Source organism: Moschus berezovskii, chromosome 13 (assembly GCF_049115385.1).
Source record: "Moschus berezovskii isolate FMDL1 chromosome 13, NW_MosBer_1.0, whole genome shotgun sequence".
Lineage (NCBI taxonomy): Eukaryota > Metazoa > Chordata > Mammalia > Artiodactyla > Moschidae > Moschus > Moschus berezovskii.
In genome coordinates, this window is record NC_142472.1 from 23,427,942 (window position 1) to 23,451,337 (window position 23,396).

At 36.8% G+C, this 23,396-nt stretch overlaps 1 long non-coding RNA gene across 2 annotated transcripts in view; it reads left to right on the forward strand.

Moving 5' to 3' along the window:
• The first annotated feature begins 1,015 nt into the window (after positions 1 to 1,015).
• LOC148775820 (uncharacterized) overlaps positions 1,016 to 23,396 on the forward strand; it is a 103,047-nt gene continuing 80,666 nt past the window's right edge. For both annotated transcript variants that reach the window (XR_016038933.1, XR_016038934.1), the window contains exon 1: positions 1,016 to 1,149. This is a non-coding gene — a long non-coding RNA (uncharacterized LOC148775820). The remainder of the gene's footprint in view (positions 1,150 to 23,396) is intronic.

The window sequence follows — 23,396 nt, forward strand, 5'->3', positions numbered from 1 at the left end:
TTGGCCTGAAATGTTACAGATATTCTTAGAATCACTGAGTGATTACACCCTAAAATGGAAAAGAGATAAACCTTTCACACAAGCATAATGTATGGATCTAGACTGGGAGAATAAAAGGAGGAAACCTCAAGTACTTGGAAAATGACATTTTCAACATGGAAAATGCTTCAAGAGAAAGCGACATGAAACTCTAAACAGATGGAAGACTATAGTGCAGAATATAGAAAATGTCTAGTGTTTTAAACATCAAAATAAATATATAATGTAAAAATAATTTGGGACATTGAACATGTAATGCTTAGAATGGAAACAGGAATGGAAATTACTGGTGACCTGAATGTGGTGTCTGGTACTTGTAGCATATGACTGAACAGGAACTGTAGGGGAAACAGTAAGTTTCTCTTCAATGCACAGTAGACAGAAGATAAGAATTATTATAAAACTATAAAAATATATTTTCTGTCTTGTATTTTAATCCTCTCAGGTTTATAACCGAGGTAAGACATTTATGGAGAAGGCAATGGCAAGCCACTCCAGTACTATTGCCTAGAAAATCCCATGGATGGAGGAGCCTGGTTGGCTGTAGTCTGTGGGGTCGCTAAGGGTCGGACACGACTGAGCGACTTCACTTTCAATTTTCACTTTCACACATTGGAGAAGGAAATGGCAACCCACTCCAGTGTTCTTGCCTGGAGAATCCCAGGGATGGGGGAGCCTGGTGGGCTTCCGTCTATGGGGTCACACAGAGTTGGACACGACTGAAGTGACTTAGCAAGACATTTATAACCAATAGTAAGAGATTGAAGATATGCCTGTGAATTTACATGGGGCAGTAAGGGAGAGAGTGAATGTCCTGTTAATATCATTTTCCATCTTGCTGAAGCAGAGCATCTGTGTGTGTGTGATTACCTCACTTTCACATCTCTTAGATCTCCTAGACAGGAAGGAAATCTGCTGGAGGCAAGAGATGATGCATACAAAGTCATGTTGGCAACTGTCAAAGTCAGCAGTCATATGAGCATGGAGTTTTAGATAAGGTGTTTATTTGTTGGAGCTCAGTATAGTGGATCCCAGAGAGAATTATGAAGTATGTATTTTTAAACATCTCCCATTCTCAAAATGAAGAACATTGCTCCCTGGAGAAAATGGGTAAGTTCACTGTTACTTTACTCTATATTTTTTAAAGGTAAATAAAACAATATATAACATAGTGGAGAATTCTAAAATAATAAATAATAGTTCATCATTGAACAAGTAAGCTAGGTTTTCAATTTATAAATTTAATTTTTATTTCTAATGTCAAAATTTAAAAGCATCAAGAAAGGAAATAGAAAATGTAAATTTGCGTAAAATTAAATATACATATATATATTTATACAATGTATATATATTTAATGTGCAATAAGTGTATGGGAGTAAAGATGACACTGTAAGTAAGAAATACAGTATGGAATAATCATTAAAGAAATAAAATTACTACTTTGATCTCACAGAACTGAAGGAGGCAGCTATACCATACTGGTGCAAGTGTGGAGTCACTTATTAAACTCATAATTTCTCCGGTCATACTCATTTAAAAAATACTATAATATTGTTAAAAAAGATGACAGAAGGATATTTGTTATTTATGGTCAAGAAGTGCAAAAGTAGTGAATCCAGGCTTCTACTCTAGCCATTACTGAGATGGATAAATTCCTTACTCTCATGGGCCTTCACTTTCTCCAGTTTGTACTCCCAATGTCACCACATGGTGTAGGAGATGAGTTGAAGATTCAGCCGTTATGTTTGCCTTTCAAACAGCAAGAAAGAATGAGAAGAGATATAGAACCCTTCTGTTTAAGAAAACTTATCAGAGTTATTTTTCATGTCACCAGTAAGAATTTAATCATATGGTCAAAACTGTTAATAAGGGTCTCTATTTTTCACGGCTGTGCATTTCAGAATCACATTTTCATTATTGAGGCAGAAAGAGCACATTTTGAGGTAATAAAATGTCTTCTAAAATTCTTATAATAATATCTACCTAATACTATATTTTTCCATGGTATCCATATGAGAGATTATATAAGAAATGGCATTGTAGTACATATATCACTTAACTAAACTTTCAATGGCACATGATGGTCCAAGTATAATTTGAATTGTATCTTTAAAAAAAAAACATCTACCATCTCTTTCAAATCTTACTTTTATGTTTCATCAATAATGTGTGGGTGTGTGTTACTCTCTCAGTCATGTCTGACTCTTTGTGACCCCTTGGACTGTAGCCTGCCAGGATCCTCTGTCCATGGAAATCTCTAGGCAAGAATACTGGAGTGAGTTGTCATTTCCATCTCCAGGGGACCTTCCTGACCCAGGGATAGAACCCAGGTCTCCTGCACTGCTGGCCTTCTTTACTGTCTGAGCCATCAGAGAATACATCATCAATAATAATTATGTTTTAAAATTAAAATTTTATTTTATGCCAAATTCAGAGAGAATTCATTTGTTTTCCAAATCCTTAGGCATCTTTTTTGGTTAATTCCTGTTTCCTGGCTCAGTAATAATTATGTTGATACTAAGAATGTTCTGTTCCCTGCCCTGTATTCTCAGAAAGATCACTTACTTAAAGCCAAGTGAAAGAAATGACTGGAGGTCTAGCAAAGCCACACACAAGTACACACCCACACACACATATATACCCATATACACAGAGTTCTAAATCAAACCACACTGTTCTAAAAATTTTAGAAAACTGGGCATAAATGCAAGATTTGAGAAGAAACTATGGAGAAGAATATGGGGCAGTTACAAAAGATTAGGGACCTAATAGATCACTGAAAAGGTTTAAAGATCTCATTGGCATCAAATGTATCCAAAATCTAAAAGTAAATGTGCACATGTCTTCAAAATTCTGAGGAAAAATAATTAGCAATCTAGAAGTCTGTACTAAGGAAAGCTATAAATCTGATAACTGTAAAATAAAGGCACGTTTAGGTATGTAACACCTAAAAAGTTTTGCCTTACATACATAAACACCTCATAAACACTTGGAGGGACCTTCTACTATCAAGATTAGTTTGCAAATCAGAATAACTTTGAATTAATAACATAATCAGTCTTGGTTCATTAATTGTGACAAATGCACTATACTGAGGTAAGTTCATAATAACGTGCTGGGTATTTCATATATACCCAGGAAGAGCAGTGGACACCATCTTGTTTCATCAAGCTGCCCATGGTAAAACTGAGGAGGAGAGACAGGAGTTTAAAAAAGACCTTTTCAGTATTCAAACAGAAGTCAAAATAGAAAGGGATTTCTGGTTTGAAATTTAAATTATTTCTCATACCCGCCTACTCAAGACTTTCAAATGAAAAAGGGCTTCAGAACAAAAGTTAAACTCAGCATGTAAATATAAGATCATTGGTAAAGAGAGACCTGAGAAATATTGAAAGTGTTGCTTCAGAGAAGTGTTCAATTAGACAAGAGACCTACAAATGATCCTGAAGACATGCCTCACAATTTTCATCAAATTTTAGGGCTTCAGCAAATCTTAAGAATGCTGTTCTTCAGCAGCCTTCAGAAAGACCACAGCAGAAAAGTTCTTACTTTGGGGAAAAGAAAAAGTAATATGTCTTTTGTCAAACAGAGCAGATAACCAATTGATGGATAAGAAAGCCACCAAATATTTATGGTTATTTCAGCTTAGATGGAAAGGGACAGAGACAATGCAAAGGACAGAACTAGGCTCACAAAGTTATTCAACTGGCAATCTCTGCCCAATTGTGGTTCAGAACTGTCTCAATCTGTGTGCCTTGGTGCCTCCCATTTCACCCTTTTTGAATAGGAGTGGCTGTATTAATTATTCTATTTCTGTTTACCACTGGACATGAGTTGTGAGGGTCGGAACTTGTCTTTTTAGCTCTTGACTCTCAAGATTGAGATTAAAAAAAAAAAAAAAAAAACTGAAAGCACAGAGTTTCACAAACAGAACCACTTCTGATAACTTGATTCCGATAAGCAGATCTTAGACATCAAGCATGAGTGGGATCCAGTGGATCAAACACCAGCACACTATGGGCAGCAGGGCAGTGCTGGCCCATGTGTTTTTATAAATAAAATATTATTAGAATACAGCCAAACATATTTGCTTACACATTATCTGTGAGTCCTTCAAGCTATAATGGCAGAGGTGAGCAGTCTGAACAGAGCTCATGTGTCTTATAGTGCTAAATACATTTATTGTTCTATAGATAATTTATTGACAATGGGTCTTACAAAATGGTAAGTGGATTTTTCATATGGAAATTAAGCAACTACTGTGTAGCTACAGGTCAGTATATTAGCAGCTCATTTGTGTCTGACTCTTTGCAACCCCATGGACTGTAGCCAGCCAGGGTCCTCTGTCCATAGACTTCCCCAGGCAAGAATACTGGACTGGGTGTTCATTTCCTTCTCTAGATGCTCTTTCCAATCCAGGTATTGAAGCCAGGTCTCCCGCATTGCAGGTAGATTATCCTCTGAGCCACCAGGGAAGCCCAGACGTCAGAGACTGATGGTTTTAAAACAGGCCCTCATATTCTGTTTCAATTCTCCCACAGATATTTCAGGATAATTTCTCTCTTCTCAAATACAGAGTTCAGTCTTATTTTCTTATTTCTAATGTGTGAACTGCAACAGAAGTAATAGTGTCCAAAGCAAGGTCCTAAAAATATGACAGCTTCTACTTGGCTTACTCTGTCTTAGGACACATACTTTTAAAACACAACCACATACTATGAGGTAGCCCAGATTAGTTACAGGGAAAGAAATATGGATAAACCCAAGTAGAGAGAAACTGAGAGCCCAGTTTAAAAAAAAAACAAAAAACAAATAGTAACAACCTCCAGACATCAGTGGAAAAAAAGATTTTGATGATTCCAGCCCCTGGCAGAGGAGGCATGGACACAGATGCATGTTCTTGGGACTTATGTTGACTATATATCTCAACATTCAAATCTGCCTACCTAACAAAATAGTAGTGTGTCCTTGCCAAGACTAAATTAATGTTCCAACTTGGGAAAACACCCTGTAAGCTGGGGTTCTTTCTCCAGGATGTTGTATATATTCTAAGATACAGTGTTATGTCTCCAATAGCTAAAATATATTAGTGCAGGAAGTAAAGTGAAAGTGAAAGTCACTCAGTCGTGTCCAGCTCTTTGAGACTCCATGAACATATAGTCCATGGAATTCTCCAGACCAGAGTACTGGAGTGGGTAGCCTTTCCCTTCTCCAGTGGTTCTTCCCAACCCAGGGAACGAACCCAGGTCTCCTGCATTGCAGGCTAATTCTTTACCACAAGAGAATAAAGGGAGGAATTAATATTGGCCTCCTCTCATGCTCACGCCCTGTGATTCTCCTGTAGAATCTGTGCTTCTGATCCCCACAACATTTTTACTCTGCCAATTTGAAATGATGTGTTTTGAATTAGGCATTTTGAGTACATGGCATTAAATGGAATCATAAGGATTACAATAGACTTAAAGTTATGAGTAACACCTTGTCCTTTGGGCTTCTCGTTGAAGAGGTTTAGCAGGGGAAAGAAAAAAAAATAGGGTACTCTACTAGGCCCATATAGATCTTGATAACCACGAAGTGTTAAGGGTAATTTTACACTATTGCAGCAAGGGAGACGTAAGCTTGGAACCCAGGAAATTCATGGTGTTCCTCTAGGTGCTTCCAAGTCTGTGATAATCATGAATGACCAATATCAGTGATTATGAAGCACCATAAATCAAGTAACTCAGATCTCAGATACTTTATGAATAAAGGACCAAGTGACCTAACAAACCAAGAACCTGGATATGCCGTATTCTTGGTGAAAAAATCAAAATGGTCATTTAAGAAGAGAACAAAAACTGGTTACAGTCCCAAGATCAGCTGCAGTAATAGGAACTGCTGCAGGTAGTTTGGGCTTTTTTTATTAGATCCTTCGAGAAGCTGCTATTGAGAATTATCCACCAAGGGCTCTTTGAAAAATTTAGCTTAATGGTAGGCAAAAGTTGATTTCCGTGGTTCAGTGAGTAGACTACTCTCATGTAACAATTTAAAATCCTCTTGGTTCTTCCTCTTCCTCCAACTTAGCCATCATATTATGCAAGGCTGCACAGCCTTCCTGTGAGTAGAACCTCACCCCATTCATCTGATAATCACCGCTGTGTACCTCATGATTTCTGTTCAGGTGATACTCTATCATTACAATGGAGGATGCCAGCAGGAAACTATACCTATGCACACTCAACTCCAGGGTGCAGAAGTGTTAGCAGCCATGGAGTCTGTGATGTATAAATTCTACTGTCTTACTCCTTCACGCTAAGAGTTTTGACATGCATTTCAAAAACACCGGTGGGATTAAGTACCAGTCACCTGTAAGCAGTGGCTAAATCCAAAATACACCTTTGTTTTGGCTTTTCCTCCATGCTTCACCCTTTATATCCACTTCCTGAGATCACATTTTCAAATAAACTACCTGCATGCAGGTTTTTCTTTCAGGCTTTGCTTTAGGGAGAATGAAAGATAACCTCAGCTTTCCCATTTTCCAATATTTTGTTGACAACTCCTATTTGTGGTTATCTACTCCTCTTAGTTTTGTAGATAATAGTTTTATTCTGTTATTGATACGCCAGTGCTATCCTGGAAGAAACAGTAGTAGACAGGTAGGTAGGTAGGTAGACAGAAAGAGGTAAGTAGCTAATTACTAGACAGATGCAGAAATAAGTATAGCTATGAATATATAGAGATATCAATATTATGTATATGAATGTGTTCAACTGTCCTTATTTGCACGTAAATTTAAGATGCTGTATTTATGTCACTTAGTTTCAAAACTTGTAGATAAGGACTGTTTCTAAGTGATCTCTTTATAATTTCTGGATTTACACTTCTTGAAAAAGTAATCTCTCATGTTGGACAAAAGATTGAAGAGTGAAAACAATTTAAAAAAAGCTAATGCACATAATTTAATATTCAGTCTGGTAATTTGGTCCCAGACAATTCATGTTTTCCTAGGACTATTTCTTTTAAAAAAAAAAAAAAAAGACAAATTTAAGAAGCATTACAAATGTGCAAAATTTTTGTTTTAAGTTATTTTTCAGATATGTTAATAGGGACACTAACATATTAGATATTTTATATGTATGGGAAGAACTTTGTTAGACTTGAATTTTATTCTTATCTATAAAATACTAAACTACACTGAGAGAACAGGTGTTAAAATTCTATAGATTGTGAAAATATTAAGAAATTAATAATTTACCAATTCTTTCAATTAACTATATTCTAAGGCAATGGCAAGCCACTCCAGTTCTCTTGCCTAGAAAATCCCATGGATGAAGGAACCTGGTAGGCTGCAGTCCGTGGGGTCGCTAAGGGTCAGACACGACTGAGCGACTTAACTTTCACTTTTCATTTTCACACATTGGAGAAGGAAATGGCAACCCACTCCGGTGTTCTTGCCTGGAGAGTCCCAGGGACGGGGGAGCCTGGTGGGCTTCTGTCTATGGGGTCGCACAGAGTCGGACACGACTGAAGTGACTTAGCAGCAGCAAATCCTTCATCTAACTTCATCATAATAAGGTGAGCAGAAAGAAACTCTCTAAGTCAGACTTAGAGATTCTAGAATCAGACAAGAGGGGGACCACACATGAGGTTATAGTCTCAGAAGATAGATGATATACTCAGATCTAATACACAAGAGATCTCTCATTCTTGCTAGGATCTGATACATTTTATAGAGAAAAATAATTTAAATATTTATAATAGGAAACATATTATGGGTAGTTAACATGAATATGGACACAGATAAAACATAAAGAACATTTTAACTTTTATGTTTTTCTCACATGATTTTACATTGTTATGTTAACAAAAAATGTTATCCTATTAAATTTATATAACCCATTATGTTTTTCATCAGAAAAAAACTCACAAAAAACATTTGTATGGCATTCATTTATATGTTTAATCTCAGTCAGTCAGTTTAGTTGCTCAGTCATGTCCGACTCTTTGCAACCCATGGACTGCAGCACGCCAGGCTTCCCTGTCTATCACCAAATTCTGGAGCTTGCTCAGACTTAGTGATGCCATCCAACCATCTCATCCTCTGTCATCCACTTCTCCTCCTGCCTTCAATCTTTCCCAGCATCAAGATCTTTTCCAATGAGTAAGCTTTTTGCATCAGGTGGCCTTAGAATTGGAGTTTCAGCATCAGTCCTTCTGATGAATATTCAGGACTGATTTCTTTTAGGATTGACTGGTTTGATCTCCTAACAGTCCAAAGGACTCTCAAGTGTCTTTTCCAACACCACAGTTCAAGAGCATCAATTCTTCGGTGTTCAGCTTTCCTTACAGTCCAACTCTCACATCCGTACATGACTACTGGAAAAATGACAGCTTTGACTAGATGGGTCTTCTTTCGCAATGTAATGTCCCTGCTTTTTATTATGCTGTCTAGGTTGGTCTTAGCTTTTCTTCCAAGGAGGAAGTGTCTTTTAATTTTATGGCTGCAGTCACCATCTGCAGTGATTTTATTTTGAAGCCCCAAATATAAATGTCTGTCACTGTTTCTATTGTTTCCCCATCTAGTTGCCATAAAGTGATGGGGCTGGATGCCATTTTTTTTCACACTCCTCTTTCACCTTCATCAAGAGGCTCTTCAGCTCCTCTTCAATTTCTGCCATAAGGGAGGTGTCATCTGCTTGTCTGAGGTTATTGATATTTTTCCTGGCAATCTTGATCCCAGTTTCTGCTTCATGCAGCCTGGCATTTCGCATGATGTACTCTGTATATAAGCTAAATAAGCAGGGTGACAATATACAGCCTTGATGTACTCCTTTCCCTGTTTGGAACCAGTCTATTGATCCATATTCAGTTCTAACTGTTGCTTCTTGACCTGCATACAGATTTCTCAGGAGGCAGGTAAGGTGTTCTGGTATTCCCACCTCTTGAAGAGTTTTCCACAGCTTGCTGTGATCTACAGAGTCAAAGGCTTTGGCGTAATCAATAAAGCAAGTTGGTCCTAGTTAATGGAAAACTAAAAACTATTTTATATTTTGAAACACGAAAAGACAGACTGGTTTAGTGAGAATGAACAGACATGAGTTTATGAAAACAACTGCATATATGGCAGAAAGAATCACTGTGTGGAGGTCCACATGCAACATTTAGGTCAAATTTTTACATTTACTTTTCTAGGCTTTCCATTATCACCACTCTCACCACAAATATACTTAGATACAATACACTAGCATTGTAAATATGCAAACTATTATTTTAAGTAGTGAAATATAAAGTTACCTCAACCTCAAAATCTATGAAATCAGCAGTTAGAAATGTTCTTACAATTGAGGTAAAGGGGAAGTGACATTTAGAACGACACAATTACTATGTTATTCCTTTCCTATGATTTCACACTTTGAAGCCAACTTCAGTCATTTGTTGTACCATCACACGTTTTCTTTTTAACTCTGATTTTATGCTACACATTCCTACCCTGTCTCCAGGAAGATTCTTCATATTAAGCCAGGCACATCTATTTGTTTCCAGAGCAAGTTTGTAAAGAGGTTAAAAAAAAAAACAAACAATTTTACTATATTTCCAAATGTGAGACATCAAGTTAAAAACATAGGCCAAAAACCACATCTGACTGCACACAAATATTTTTTCCCCGATTTGAAATGACAATTTTTCAAGGATGAGTTTGTTTCACCTCAGTTTTGAAATTCATCTTTTAGACAATTTTAGAAATAATCATTTACCTCGGTATCAGTCTTTACTTCACTCTTGCCACAATTGCAATACAAAACATTAATTTCTAGTCTCTTCAAGTTTACTACACTGGCTGATAACAAAGCACTGATTTTCAGCAGGATAATATTTGCCATATTAGCTGATCATTTTCCTTTGACTGTCCTTTTCATTTCCTCTTCCACATACAGTTAGCTTTTATCTTCTCTCTCTCAATAGATCAGTGAATGGATAACATGCTAGACTACAAAAGGATTCATTCTTAATTTCTTTTACTGATAGAAAACTTTGGTTTAAAATGGTTACTCAATATTGAACCCAGCATACTGAACTACAAGTAAATAATTTTCATGTTCTACTTAAATGGGGGGGTGTATCACAGGCTGGAAGAAAATTAGAGCAATGTCCTGGTGGGAAACTGGAGTATGTTCCTGATGGAGAGAGAGAAATCTTCCCTGATCTGTCCCAGCCTATGGGATGCAGAGAGGAGTCTGGGAAAAAATATGCATATCAGGTTAAAACAAAGTAAGAAATGGGGGGATGCACATTGAAATACAACGGTGCCACCTGTACTCCTGGAAACATCCTAGGGAAACAGCATGATTGAGCACTCATTATGTCTCAAACAATGGAAGTAGTAGAGTCCAAAGCATGTAAATGTCCTCATATGTGTGCAGCTATTTCCCACATATTTCAGGGGCTAGAGCAAATGCATGTGGACAGGACTGGTAGTGGGGAGGATGTGAAGTCTGCAAGTGAAGTGAAGACTACCTAGAAAAGAATTTCCCACCAATGTCACTAGATAACAAACAAATACAAAGACTCACGTCCCCACACCTTCCAAAAAGAAAAAAACAAAACATGCAACTTGATTCTTATTAATGGGTCCACTGGTTATTATATCTCATCAAGGAGATGAGAAGATTTCCTGGATTCATTGAGACTAAATTTCTAAGAGGAGCCTCTAAGTAGAATTCAGATTAATGTATTAAACAACAAAGTAATATTTCTTCCATATCCATGTTCATGAATATGATTTTAACTGCTATATGTACAAATTTAGAATTTTGATCTCTAAATGCTATAATGACAATATTTATATATTTAAAAAATACTCTGATTAATGCATTTGAGAACTGCATAAGTATGGCATGATGTGTGAGGCATACAAAGCTAAGTGTTATAGATACATTAACTTTTTTCTATTTTATGCTTGCTTACTATACTAATACTAAAAATAATTTCAAGCTCACTCATTTTTATCTCTAAAACAAAATATTTTAAACTATAAATTTAAATTTTTACTCATTTCCATTTATAGTTTTGTTTTTACCAAGCAAGCAGATACAAGTAACTATGACTGTGTATGCTATGGAATGTGTTAAAAATAACTAACACCCACTGAATTCACTGATGTTTACAGAATATATAAATAAAAAGTCACTTGTAATAAACCTAAAAAATTAAAATGATATATTTGCATATTTTATTTCACTATCTGTTCATGTGGGCTCCCCTTGTGGCTCAGCTGGTAAAGAATCTGCTTGCAAGCAGGAGACCTGGGTTCCATCCCCAGGTTGGAAAGATCCCCTGGAGAAGGGAAAGGCTACCCACTCCAGTATTCTGGCCTGGAGAATTCCATGGACTGTATAGTCCATGGGGTTGCAAAGAGTTGGACACGACTGAGCAACTTTCACTTTTCATGTGAGTTGGTATGTTTTATACACACTTCAATTATATATTATTCAGATTCTAGTCTATTCTTGCCTAGAAAATCCGATGGATGGAGTCCATGGGGTCGCTAAGGGTCGGACACGACTGAGCGACTTCACTTTCACTTTTCACTTTCACACATTGGAGAAGGAAATGGCAACCCACTCCAGTGTTCTTGCCTGGAGAATCACAGGGACGGGGGAGCCTGGTGGGCTTCCGTCTATGGGGTCACACAGAGTCGGACACGACTGAAGTGACTTAGCAGCAGCAGTCTAGGCTTTGTTGTTGTCAGCCACTAAGTCATGTCAGACTCTTTATGACTCTTCACAGAATACATGTAGCCCACCAGGATGGCCAAAGTATTGGCGCTTCAGCCTCAGCATCAGTCCTTCAAATGAATATTCAGAGTTGACTTCCCTTAGGATTGACTGGTTTGATCTATGCTGGTATATTTTAATTGGAAAAAAACACCTTATTTTTACCAAAATTATCCTTTAGAGATTTTGTCTGTGAACTAATTGTTCAGTTCACTGTTCTAGTCGGCTTTACCCATAGAATTGTGATGTGGAAACAGAGTAGAGTTAATATCCTAAAATTGTCCCTAAACAAATACCTATGCCTTATCAATGTCCATACCTACAGCCAACAAACATATCTACTTTTAAGACACAGGTACTTTGAAAAGATGCATATTTTGGTGTTATGATTTATTATATCTATATTCTAAAACTGAAACAAATGAACAATAAGTTAACTAAAATTTAAAAATTTGTATAGTAATTTCCATTTACTTATTGAATGGAATATTACCACTGCTGGCTTTTCAGCCTCCACCACTGAGTTTAAAGTCTTGAACTAAATATACTTTAACAGACTCATGCATAATTTGCATCCATAGATAATCTTAGACAACATTCTTGAAATATTCATTGAGGTTATTATCTAACAATTTTCATATTTCGATATGTCACTTTGTCCTAAAAATCAGTTGTTTTTATTTGCTTTTAAAACCTGTACATCATTTTGCCTCACCTCCAAAATTTTAGTAACCCTAAATATTAGGAAGAAATGTTATTACTTTTGTAAGTAGCTAAAATGACTGTAGTTTATAAGCCTTAGATTCCCTTTCAACCAAAATGTCTGATGTTATCTTGGGAAAGCAGCTTAAGCATGAGGGTTAACAGTATCCTCTCCATACTCAAACTACCCAAAGACAAAACCAGACCATCCACCCTTGTGTTACTCAACACATTAGTGGTCTCCTCTCTAAACTGTTCACACTAATAGTACCTGCCTCCTAGCACTGTTGTGAAGATTAAATGGGTGATGTATGTCAAAATACTGCCTGGCACAAAATAAACACAAATATGTCAGCTACTGTTTATTTTGTTGTGTTTGTGGTATGAAATGACATCACTGTCATACGTAGCAAATATGGGCTCAGCTTTTAGAAACTTGTCTCTTGTTTGAAATATGTCTGAAAGCTATGCACAGAGTATATGTAATTAATTTATAGCTATGTATATACATAATTGAGAAAGAAAACAAACCACACTCTCCACTTACCACTGTATAGGTACTATTTATGCACAGTAGTCCCCCTAAGTTATGACAAATATGTTCCAAGACTCCCCTGTGGATGCCTGAAATCATGGAAAGCACTGAACCCTATAAATATATGTATGTGTTTTCTATACCTACATACTACATAAATTCAGTAACTTAGTTAATTCTTGTTTAAAAATTAGACAGTAAGGTATTAACAGTAATAACTAATAATAAAATAGAACAATTGTAACAACATGTTTTAATGAAAGTTTTATGAACTGTTGTGTTTCTACCTCATCAACTTCTTTCGCTCTGAAACGTGGCAGCAGACTCTTCCTTTGTAGATACAGCCTCTAAGGTAATTTATATGTATATTTATAGCCTAAATGTATTCCTGAATATGTGTAAGTCACTAAGTTGTGTTCAACTCTTGCAAACCCATAGACTGTAGGATGCTAGGCTCCTTTGTCCATGGAATTCTCCAGGGAAGAATACTGGAGTGGGTTGCCATTTCCTCCTCCAGGGGATCTTCCCGACTCAGGAATCAAACCCAGGTCTCCCACATTGCAGGGAGATTCTTTACTGACTGAGCTATGAGGGAAGCCCATATGTACATTAATCATTCTTTACATGCAGCAAATGGCTTAGTGTCACTCCATTTAGGAGATCCTTTTCTGAATCGTTCATATTGGTTCTAGGCTTTCTGGTGCAACACATTGCTGTCAATGTTTAGAACGTGTTTTCCACCCCCAAAGATTAAAGACTTTTCCATCTCAACTCAGCACTTATCAAACACTGTGGCTCTAAGTTTGGCAGCTTGAGATGCAGCAGTGAAACTAGCATGAATTTCTTTTCCCTTCTTCACAATTCTAGGAGGAGAAGAGTCATACTGTAGATCTTAGCAACTTCAGCATACAATATTGTTTGTTTGGTTTTTTCTTTCCTTAGAGCTTCCCTGGTGGCTCAGATGGTAAAGAATCTGCCTGCAATGCAGGAGACCCAGGTTCAATCGTTGGGTCGGGAAGATCCCTGGAAAAGGAAATGGCTACCCACTCCAGTATTCTTGCTTGAAGGATTCTGAGGACAAAGGAGTCTGGCAGGCTACAGACCATGGGATCACAAAGAATCAGACATGGCTGACTTTCATCTTCACTCTATCTTTTAAATTTAAAGGAAGCACTTCAAGGCTTCTCTTTGGCATATCTGTATTGTCAGCCTCACTACTCTTATGCTTTGTAGCCATTACTAAATAAAAGAAAGATTATTTGAACACAAGCACTGTGATACCACAACATACAACAGTACATCTGATAACCCAAGAATATAGGAGTGGGTCCTTTAGTTGGAGTGGGTCAATATAGTTGTTGGGTGTATGTAGAGTTTACTTGTATTATAGTATTTCTTTTACAGGCAAACATATTAGATACTTAAGAAGCTTTTTGTGCATTTATTCAAGTTAGTGCTTATATAATGACAAACTTTTAAAACCTTGGATTAGTTAATGGTTAATTTGCATCATATTTGTTATTTCTTTAACAAAAAAACAGTCTTTGAACCTCTTTTTTGTATCTGTCCCTCTTGTTTTGAATGATAATTGTTCATCATTTTATACCCAGTTTCACCATTTCTCAATATCCATCTAAAGGTGAACTTTTTAGTAGAGACACTGGCTCCTTCATCTCATATAGAGTGATGGAATCTACTACCTTTGGCATGTGGTATGGACAACACAGAAGACAATACAAAACTCTGTCAGTAATATTCTGCAAAATTTATCTACAAGCATATGAGTAATACAAGTTTTTTTGGTTGCCAACAATGAAAAGGAAAGAACTAAGACTCATTGGTTTAAGTACATAATCTGTCAAAAATGAATCATAGGCAATTAAATTTGACACAGGGAAATATCCTTTTAACATTTCTCAAAAAGCAGAATGAGTCCAAAATTTTTTTTAACTTAAAAGACAACAATTTGGATTCTAAAGTACTAAGATAGCTTATAAATATGTATGGTATAAAAATGTATATAACTTTTGTACATTTAAAAATGTTCATATTGTAACACTTAAATACAAACTACATTTGTCATGAGTTACCACAAACCATACTCATATTTACTACAATACACTGATAAAATACTGATAAATAAAGAAGCTTTTTCTATATCGCACATGTCTGAGCATATAAAATACCCTTCTGTTAAATGGATATTGATAAGAAGGACAATATAAAAGCCACCTATCTTCAATTTGCTGCACCACTACTCAAAGGGACTAAGATCAGCTATAAAGAAGTTATAGAATAATAAAAGATTGGAGTTGACTTAGCCCTGTTTTTTAATCTAATATAACCTTGGCATTTCACAGCTGAATCCAATACCCCTAACTTAGTGCCTGTCAGAGATTAGGAAGGTGAAAAATGTTTGTTGAATGAAGTGGGTTGTTCTTCGCAGTAACACAAAAGTACTCACTGGAAGATAAAAACAACACAGGTCTCTGGAATGCTAAACATTTTCAGGAAGGGTATATAAGACCACAATCAAACAGTCTCTGATAATAACTAATTTGCATATGTGGTTACTAGGACTATATTTAAAACCACACATACATATATAATATGTACCTAATTCCAAGGAGATGAAAATATTTTTAAAAGTTTTCTGATCAAGGTTTAACCTCTACCAATATGCAATACGTTTTACTATTTGAGCCAACTTCCAATTGTACTTAATCACTGCTTTTGAAAGACAGCAGTGAGCAGAATTTTTTTTTTTCTGAGTGTTCCATATCATATATATAATTTAAAAAAAAATTTTGGAGTATACTTGATTTACATCAACTTATGCCTGGCGTGCTGGGATTCATGGGGTCGCAAAGAGTCCGATACGACTGAGCGACTGAACTGACTGAACTGACTGACTGACATGGATGTAAGTTGACTTACATTGTTAGTTTCTGCTGTACAGCAAAGTGAATCAGTTATACATACACATATATCCACTCTTTCTAAGATTATTTTCCCAAATCAGTTCAGTTCAGCCGCTCATTTGTGTCTGACTCTTTGCAACCCCATGAATCACAGCACGCCAGGCCTCCCTGTCCATCACCAACTCCCGGAGTTCACTCAAACTCATGTCCAAAAAAAAAACTCATGTCCATCGAGTCAGTGACGCCATCCAGCCATCTCATTCTCTGTCGTCCCCTTCTCCTCCCGCCCCTAATCCCTCCCAGCATCAGACTCTTTTCCAGTGAGTCAACTCGTTCCATGAGGTGGCCAAAGTATTGGAGTTTCAGCTTTAGCATCAATCCTTCCAATGAACACCCAGGATTGATAATAGGTCAATTATAATTTTTTGGTTTTTTATTTAATCTCTGAAATATATCTTCTCCATAATTTCAACTATACATCACCATAAGTATATACATGCATATATATTCATCATATATATGTCTCTATCTACAGCTAATATTTATATCTATAGGCAGAGTTATTAATGTGATTTTATAAAAAGGGAAATGTTATAAGTTATATCTCTGTATAGATTTTTTACTCTATGATCAGTTTCAAACAAATAGATTTTAACTTTAAAAATATATATATTTTTGCATTCTTCTTAAATTTATACTATTGTTTTCTAAAAATTACTTATTTTGCTCTGTCAATTTATAAAGTTTTATGGGCTTAATCAGGAAATTATCTCTAAAATCCCTTTTAAAAGTGATGAATATTAAGGAACAGTCTCTTATTGATTCTTTAATACAGATGTATTGAAAAGCATCACAGTCATTTTTGACCCTTTTCTACTTACTTATAACAGATATGACAATCATAAAAAAGCAGTTATAGAATACAAATGCATAGAAAAAACAGAGAAGAATACCAGAAAAAAAAAGTATATTTTGGGACTATAGCATAAAGAGACAGAAAGGGGGAAAGGGAGAGAGAGAGAAAGGGAGAGAAGGAGGAGAGAGGGAAGGAGAGAGAAGAGGAGGTGAGAGAGAGAGGGGGAGAGACAGAGGGAGGGGAGTTTTTCTTAAATTCCATTTCTAACTAGTACAACTGCCTCCCTTCCATTATTAAGTTTTACCACTGACGTGTGTTATGTGAAAGTTGCTCAGTCGTGTCCGACTCTTTGCAACCCCATTGACTATAAATACAGTCCATGGAATTCTCCAGGCCGGATATACTGGAGTGGGTAGCCTATCCCTTCTCCAGGGGATTTTCCTGCCCCGGGAATCGAATGGAGGTCTCCTGCATTGCAGGCAGATTCTTTACCAACTGAGCTCTCAGGGAAGCCCAGTCCTTCACTTTTCTTGCCACTTTTAAATGTTGCAGAATATACAGAAAAAAAGTTAAATGTGATTACACAATACATAATCATCTTTCTAAATTGTACTACTGATTATATGAAATTAGATGTCCAACATATTAAATTAGATGTCCAACATATAAAATTAGAATTTGCACAATATTTCATGCCAGAAAATTATCTCAAAGAGGAAAATCTCAGGTTCTTAGCATTTTCATATGAAAAAGTTATAATAACATATTTATCTCAATGACATGTGAAAAAAATTAGGTTGAATAACAACTTCCAGTATTCAGATATCTTCAGGGATAAATGAATATGGAGCATTTGGTTTGCAACAAAGCCATCTAACTTGAATATAAGTTTAAAATACTGATTTGTAAAAGAAAATAAATCAAATAAACTTGTCTCGCTTTTTTATGAATTATAAGTCACTGTATATTCACTTGCTCAAGACTTACACTTAAAAATTTGAACTCTCATTTGATACTTTAAGAAACTATAGTTTAAAATTAAAGTGTACTAATTATACTATGTTTATGTTTTTGAAGAGAATATTTTTACCAATATATTTTAAATTTCTATAGCTGCAGTCAGACCAGAGGGAAGATGGGTGAGAATATAGGTAAAGCAAGATCAGCCATGCATGGATAGTTTTTGAAGCTAGGTAATTCATATATGAGGTTTTATTATATGTTTTTCTAGCTACTTTTATATACATTTGACTTTTTATAATTAAAAGTTTAAAAAATTAAGCTGTTTAATTGTTTTTAATTCCAAGTTCTTTTGAAGTATATTGTATAAGAAGTAGATGGCAATCTAATCCCGATAATTTTTTTTTTTAAATCCTTGGGATTTGTGTTACTAATTGCCTGGATCCATACCTGCCTAGTGGAATGGATCTTCCATTAAAGTTCTCAATCAATTTTGATGTGACAGCTCTTCCATCAGAAAAAGAGGTAAAAGTTATTCTATAAACTGGTTTAAGGAACTTTAGGAAGCAGGGATATAAACTTGTGCCTACACAGGAATCAAGCATATCTGGTCACGAAGGATAGAATGTAGATTTATTCTGTAAGTAGTACATTTTCAAGAGTAATTTGAATGCTACTGTATCAGTCAGCTTTGGCTGCCATAACAAAATACCATAGACTTGGTGGCTTAAACCGCAGAAGTATATTTGTTCATAGTTCTGAAGCTTGGACGTCTGAGTGTTGGGTTCTGTGGAGGATTCTCTGACTTGTCAACAGCAACCTTCTCCTGTGCCCTTGGAGAGGGCAGACAAGGATCTCTCCATTGCCACTGTAAACCCCTCTTTCTTCCTCTTCTTAGGGAGCTGATTAATCTCATCATGAAGGTTCAGCCCTCAGAATCTCATCTAACCCTAATCAGCTCTCAAAGTCTCCATGTTCAGATATCATTGCATTAGGACTTCAACATATGAATTAGAAGGGAATACATTCAGTCCATAGAGCTTTTCTAGCTTTAAAAGGGAGGAGGAGTTTGAAAGTATCTTCTGCGAGGAACACAACATATTGTATATCTTAGGAGTGTTCTCAGGATCTGTTTTCTCAACTCAGATCAGAGCCAAAACTTTGTTGGCATAACTATAAGAACTTCTACGAAATAATAACAGAGACCAAGGAAGACCAACATATCTTCTAAAATGGCAAAATAAAGATAGATAGTGATAATTTTTCTCTACTTCTGCTTAAAATTCAGTATGTGTTTAGTCACTTCAGTCATATCTGACTCTGTGGGACCCCATGGACTGTAGCCCGCCAGGCTCCTCTGGTCAGGGGATTCTCCAGGCAAGAATACTGGAGTGGGTTGCTATTTCCATTTCCAAAATTCAGTATATGTTGACTAAAATGAAAGCTCTGCTGCAGCTTGGACAGTTAGATATTCCACAGCTTGTAACCTTGGCAAGACATCTTTCCCAGTGACTGCTCCAACATTAGAGGCAGAATCTGCTTAAAAATGCCACGGGAACTAGGAGGTGCAACTGGAAATTTGTTCATGAGATACACAAGCGTGGGTCTCTTGTCCACAAAGATGGAGGAAGACAGATTATATTAGATACATACTCCCAGCCACTAAATGAGCCTTTGGAGCAGGGCTACAATTCTTGAATTGTATAGCTGGAGGAATAGCACCAGGATTGTCAGTTACCCCTGTGAATGTGATCACACTAGCACAAATGCCTGTTTAGCTCTGGGAGGATTCGGTTACATGCAGAGTATGAAGTGCCGAAAAAAGAAATAAATCGCAAGTTGTCTATACTAATGCAAATCTAACATATACAAAACACTTTAAACATATTTTATATATTGAACACAGTACATGTCACTGGTGTATCCTCACAAAGAGCATTACATAAAGATATTTAAAAATAAAGTTGTGATAGAATATTAATAGACAGAATATACAGGTTATGTGCCATCTCTTATGTGCCCAACCCCATCATCTCCTTCAGCCTCTCCTCAGGACAAGGATTGAGCTTGGTCATGGGCAACATGACATCTATTAAGGCAGCAGCTACAACAATGTAGCTAAACACCCCTGTTTAGTTCAGTTATAACCATGAAGTCTATGGTTTCCCCAGCAGCGGCCAGACAGAGCCAGTTAACACAGTGCAGACATGTAGGGGTATTGAGACCTATACATTAATTTTGAACAATGAAAGACAGGTGAACTGAGAGAAGGGCAAGATAAACTTTGATCTTCCTTTTCTCTCACCCTGATAGGCAATTCTGGGCTCCCTTGGTGGCTCAGATGGTAAAGAATCTGCCTGCAATGTGGGAGACCTGTGTTCAGTCCCTGGGTTGGAAAGATCCCCTGGAGGAGACATGCTTGCCCACTCCAGTATTCTTGTCTGGAGAATCCCTATGGACAGAGGAGCCTGGTGAGCTACAGTCCAGGGGGTCACAGAGCCAGGCATGACTGAGCGACTAAGCACAGCACAGCACAATATACAATTCCAGACATAGTAATTCCACATACCCTCTTCAGAGAAGCATTTTTGCCTGTATTCCCTTTTTGTGGTCAGCATGGTTATCCACAAACTTCTAGTTCTTTCTCTCCTTCCCTAGAGCAGCCCTCATACTGTTCTCTCAGTCATGTTGCCCTAGTAACACAGCAATCCTCCTACCACCCCTCTACTCTCCAAAAAAATCTACAAAAGATTTATCATATAAGCTAGACCTCTGGCTGAATTAAAAAAAAAAAAATCTGGACTAAGACCATTGGTTACAACACTGGTCCTATAATTAAACCTCCAGAATGAGAATTCAGACTTGCATTCTCACTGATCTGACATCAATAAAGATACAATATTTTTGTGGATAATTAATAATCTTTGGCATGCACAGGTATCATACTTCCTAAGACTTTCAGAAGTGTTTAATTATGAAAAAACTTGGATGGAAGGTGAAGAATAGGAAGGTAACTGCTGCACTTGATTAGAGTGATGATGATTATAAGAAATTGTATGTGAGATGTCTGCTTTGGCCAAACATGGGGACTTTGCATGCTTGCATACATATGTGTAGGCTCAGGACTAACTGATCCTAACCTTAAGCATGCTGTGAAAAACCTCAGAAATTCTCATGCCTTATTAGAAGCCATTCTTAAATATTTCAGCTATAAGGAAGAGTGTTGAAAATCAAGTCCACTGAAAGGTTGTAAGGTTGTAAATGCTACAATCAACAGCAAATATGCAGCCTTGATATATCTTGACCCTTACAAGGAAAAGTGGGGCCCTGAGACTTATGGGGATATGTGTGTGAATGAGAATAAAATATATTGAAAATCTATGCTTTTCTGAACCCTGCTGGATAGAAGAAGGAGCCCCTTTCTGTTTTCCTAAAAATGGCCTCATTCAATGATCTGGTCTCTAGCAAGTGCCTCCAAAGGTGATGCTGTTCTCCTCCATACTTACTGCTGGTGTATGTTAGCTTCCAGATTTAGGATTTTATTTTTTTTAATGTGAGCCATTTTTAAAGTCTTTATTGAATTTTATATAATACTGCTTCTGTTTTATGTTTTGATTTTGGGAATGCGAGGGATGTAGAATCTTAGCTCCCCATCCAGGAACTGAATCCATGCACCCTGCACTGGAAGGCAAAGGTTAACCACTGGACTTCCAGGAAAGTCCCGAGCCTCTAAATTTTAAAGGGTCAGATCTCTATCAGATCAAGTGAGAATGTAGAAGCCCTGCTTACAAAAAGAAAATTGTCTACAAACTATGAAATTTCAGGAGCCAGTTAATAAATAGTGGCAGACATAAGTGGATCTGGAGAGTTTAATAAGAAGCCTTGTTAAATAAGAAGGCTGAGGTTCAAGTTCCTGTACAGTTAGGGACATACGGCAGGAAACTGGATGGTACTCTAGGTATCCAGGAAGGACACAGATACTGACCAATGACTCCGGAAAGGTCCAGCCAAAAGTGGAAGATGCCTAAGGTCCTGTATCAAAGCCAAACATTACAAGAGTGAGTTTTCTAGGGAACAGAGAGTAAGACATACTTTGCACATGACTTTTGTTTTCTCTGGATTAAACTATCCACTCTGGCATTGCCTTTCACAACCATCAGTCTTATTGTAAGACTTCTGCAGCCAATCCTTCAACAAAATTTTTGGGAAGTTCATTAACCCCCGTTACAATTATTTAATAATATATTTTATACTTTATTGATAATATCTATGCCTCAGCCAAGTAAATTATTTGAGTCTTTAGATAAATGTGATAAATTAATAAAATTAGTTTGAGTCAACACCTTGCTTGCTGACTTTCAAATTAGAGCATGTGATGCTATCATAATTATCACATTGTACCTAAGTTAAAAAAAAATAATGCCTCTTCAGAAACTTTCTTACTCATTAATTCACATTTGTGAACACATGACTTACTAGGTGTCTGCACAGACCAAAGCCTTAATATTTGGGGAGGGGTAGAAGACAGACCTTGTTACTTCCATTTGAAGAACTCACAGTGCACACTGCCAAGGTACACAATTCCCATTTTATAACATGAAAATATTTCATCCACGCAATCTTGGTTATTAACGCTTGTAGCATGTCAAATGTAGTGAAAGTGTTAGTTGTTAAGCTATGTTCTATTCTTTGCAACGCTATAGACTGTAGTCCACCAGGCTCCTCTCTCCATGGGATTCTCCAGGCAACTGGAGTGGGTAGCCATTCCCTTCTCCTGGGGATCTTCCCATCCGCAAGAACCTGGATCTCCTGCATTGCAGGCAGATTCTTTACCATCAGAGCCATCAGGGAAGTCCATCAAACATACAATAAACAAGTGAGATGACTTTAGAGAACGACCAGCTTGATGAAAAAGAAAATTAAAAAGCCAATGGAAGACTAGTGAGTATGTGGAAAGAAGTGTGCTTTGTCTAGAGAAAACATGCAGTGATCCAGTTCAGCTCATTGGAAAAGATCTAGCAATAGGGAGATCTAGGGAAGAGCATTGTGAACATAACTAATTTTCAGTGTAAAGCTTAGGATAATTTTGGAAGGTTTGAAGGTCAAAAAAAAAACTAATGCTATTGAAGATTGGGAACCAGGTGACAGTATTACCACATGAAGATAGAAAAGTAGGTAAGGCCTTATATGTCACAAAAGGGATCTGACTTTTATTTCAATTGTGTGAAAATTCATTGATGTATTTAAAGCATGTTACTGACACGATCTGATCCGTACTAAAAAATGTTACCCTGCATGCAATGAGGAAAAGAAGCTGTGAGGAGTGTAAGGAATGAGGGTGTTCAGGAAGACTGACTCATAGTTCTCAATCCTGAGCAACTGGCTGATTTAAATCATTAAATGAGGTGAACATGGCTGAAGAGAGATAGAAAAGGCAAGAATTTGGTTGTCCTTTTAGAGCCTCGAAGTAAAGTAGCTCTGCCAACATTTTGACTTTAGCTCAGTGAGACATCAGACTTCTGATGTGAAGTTTAATATAACACATTTGTTTTAAGTCACTATTTTTTATTGAGGTGTAACTGACATGTGCTTCCCTGGTGGCCCAGTCAGTAAAGAATCCACTGGCAAT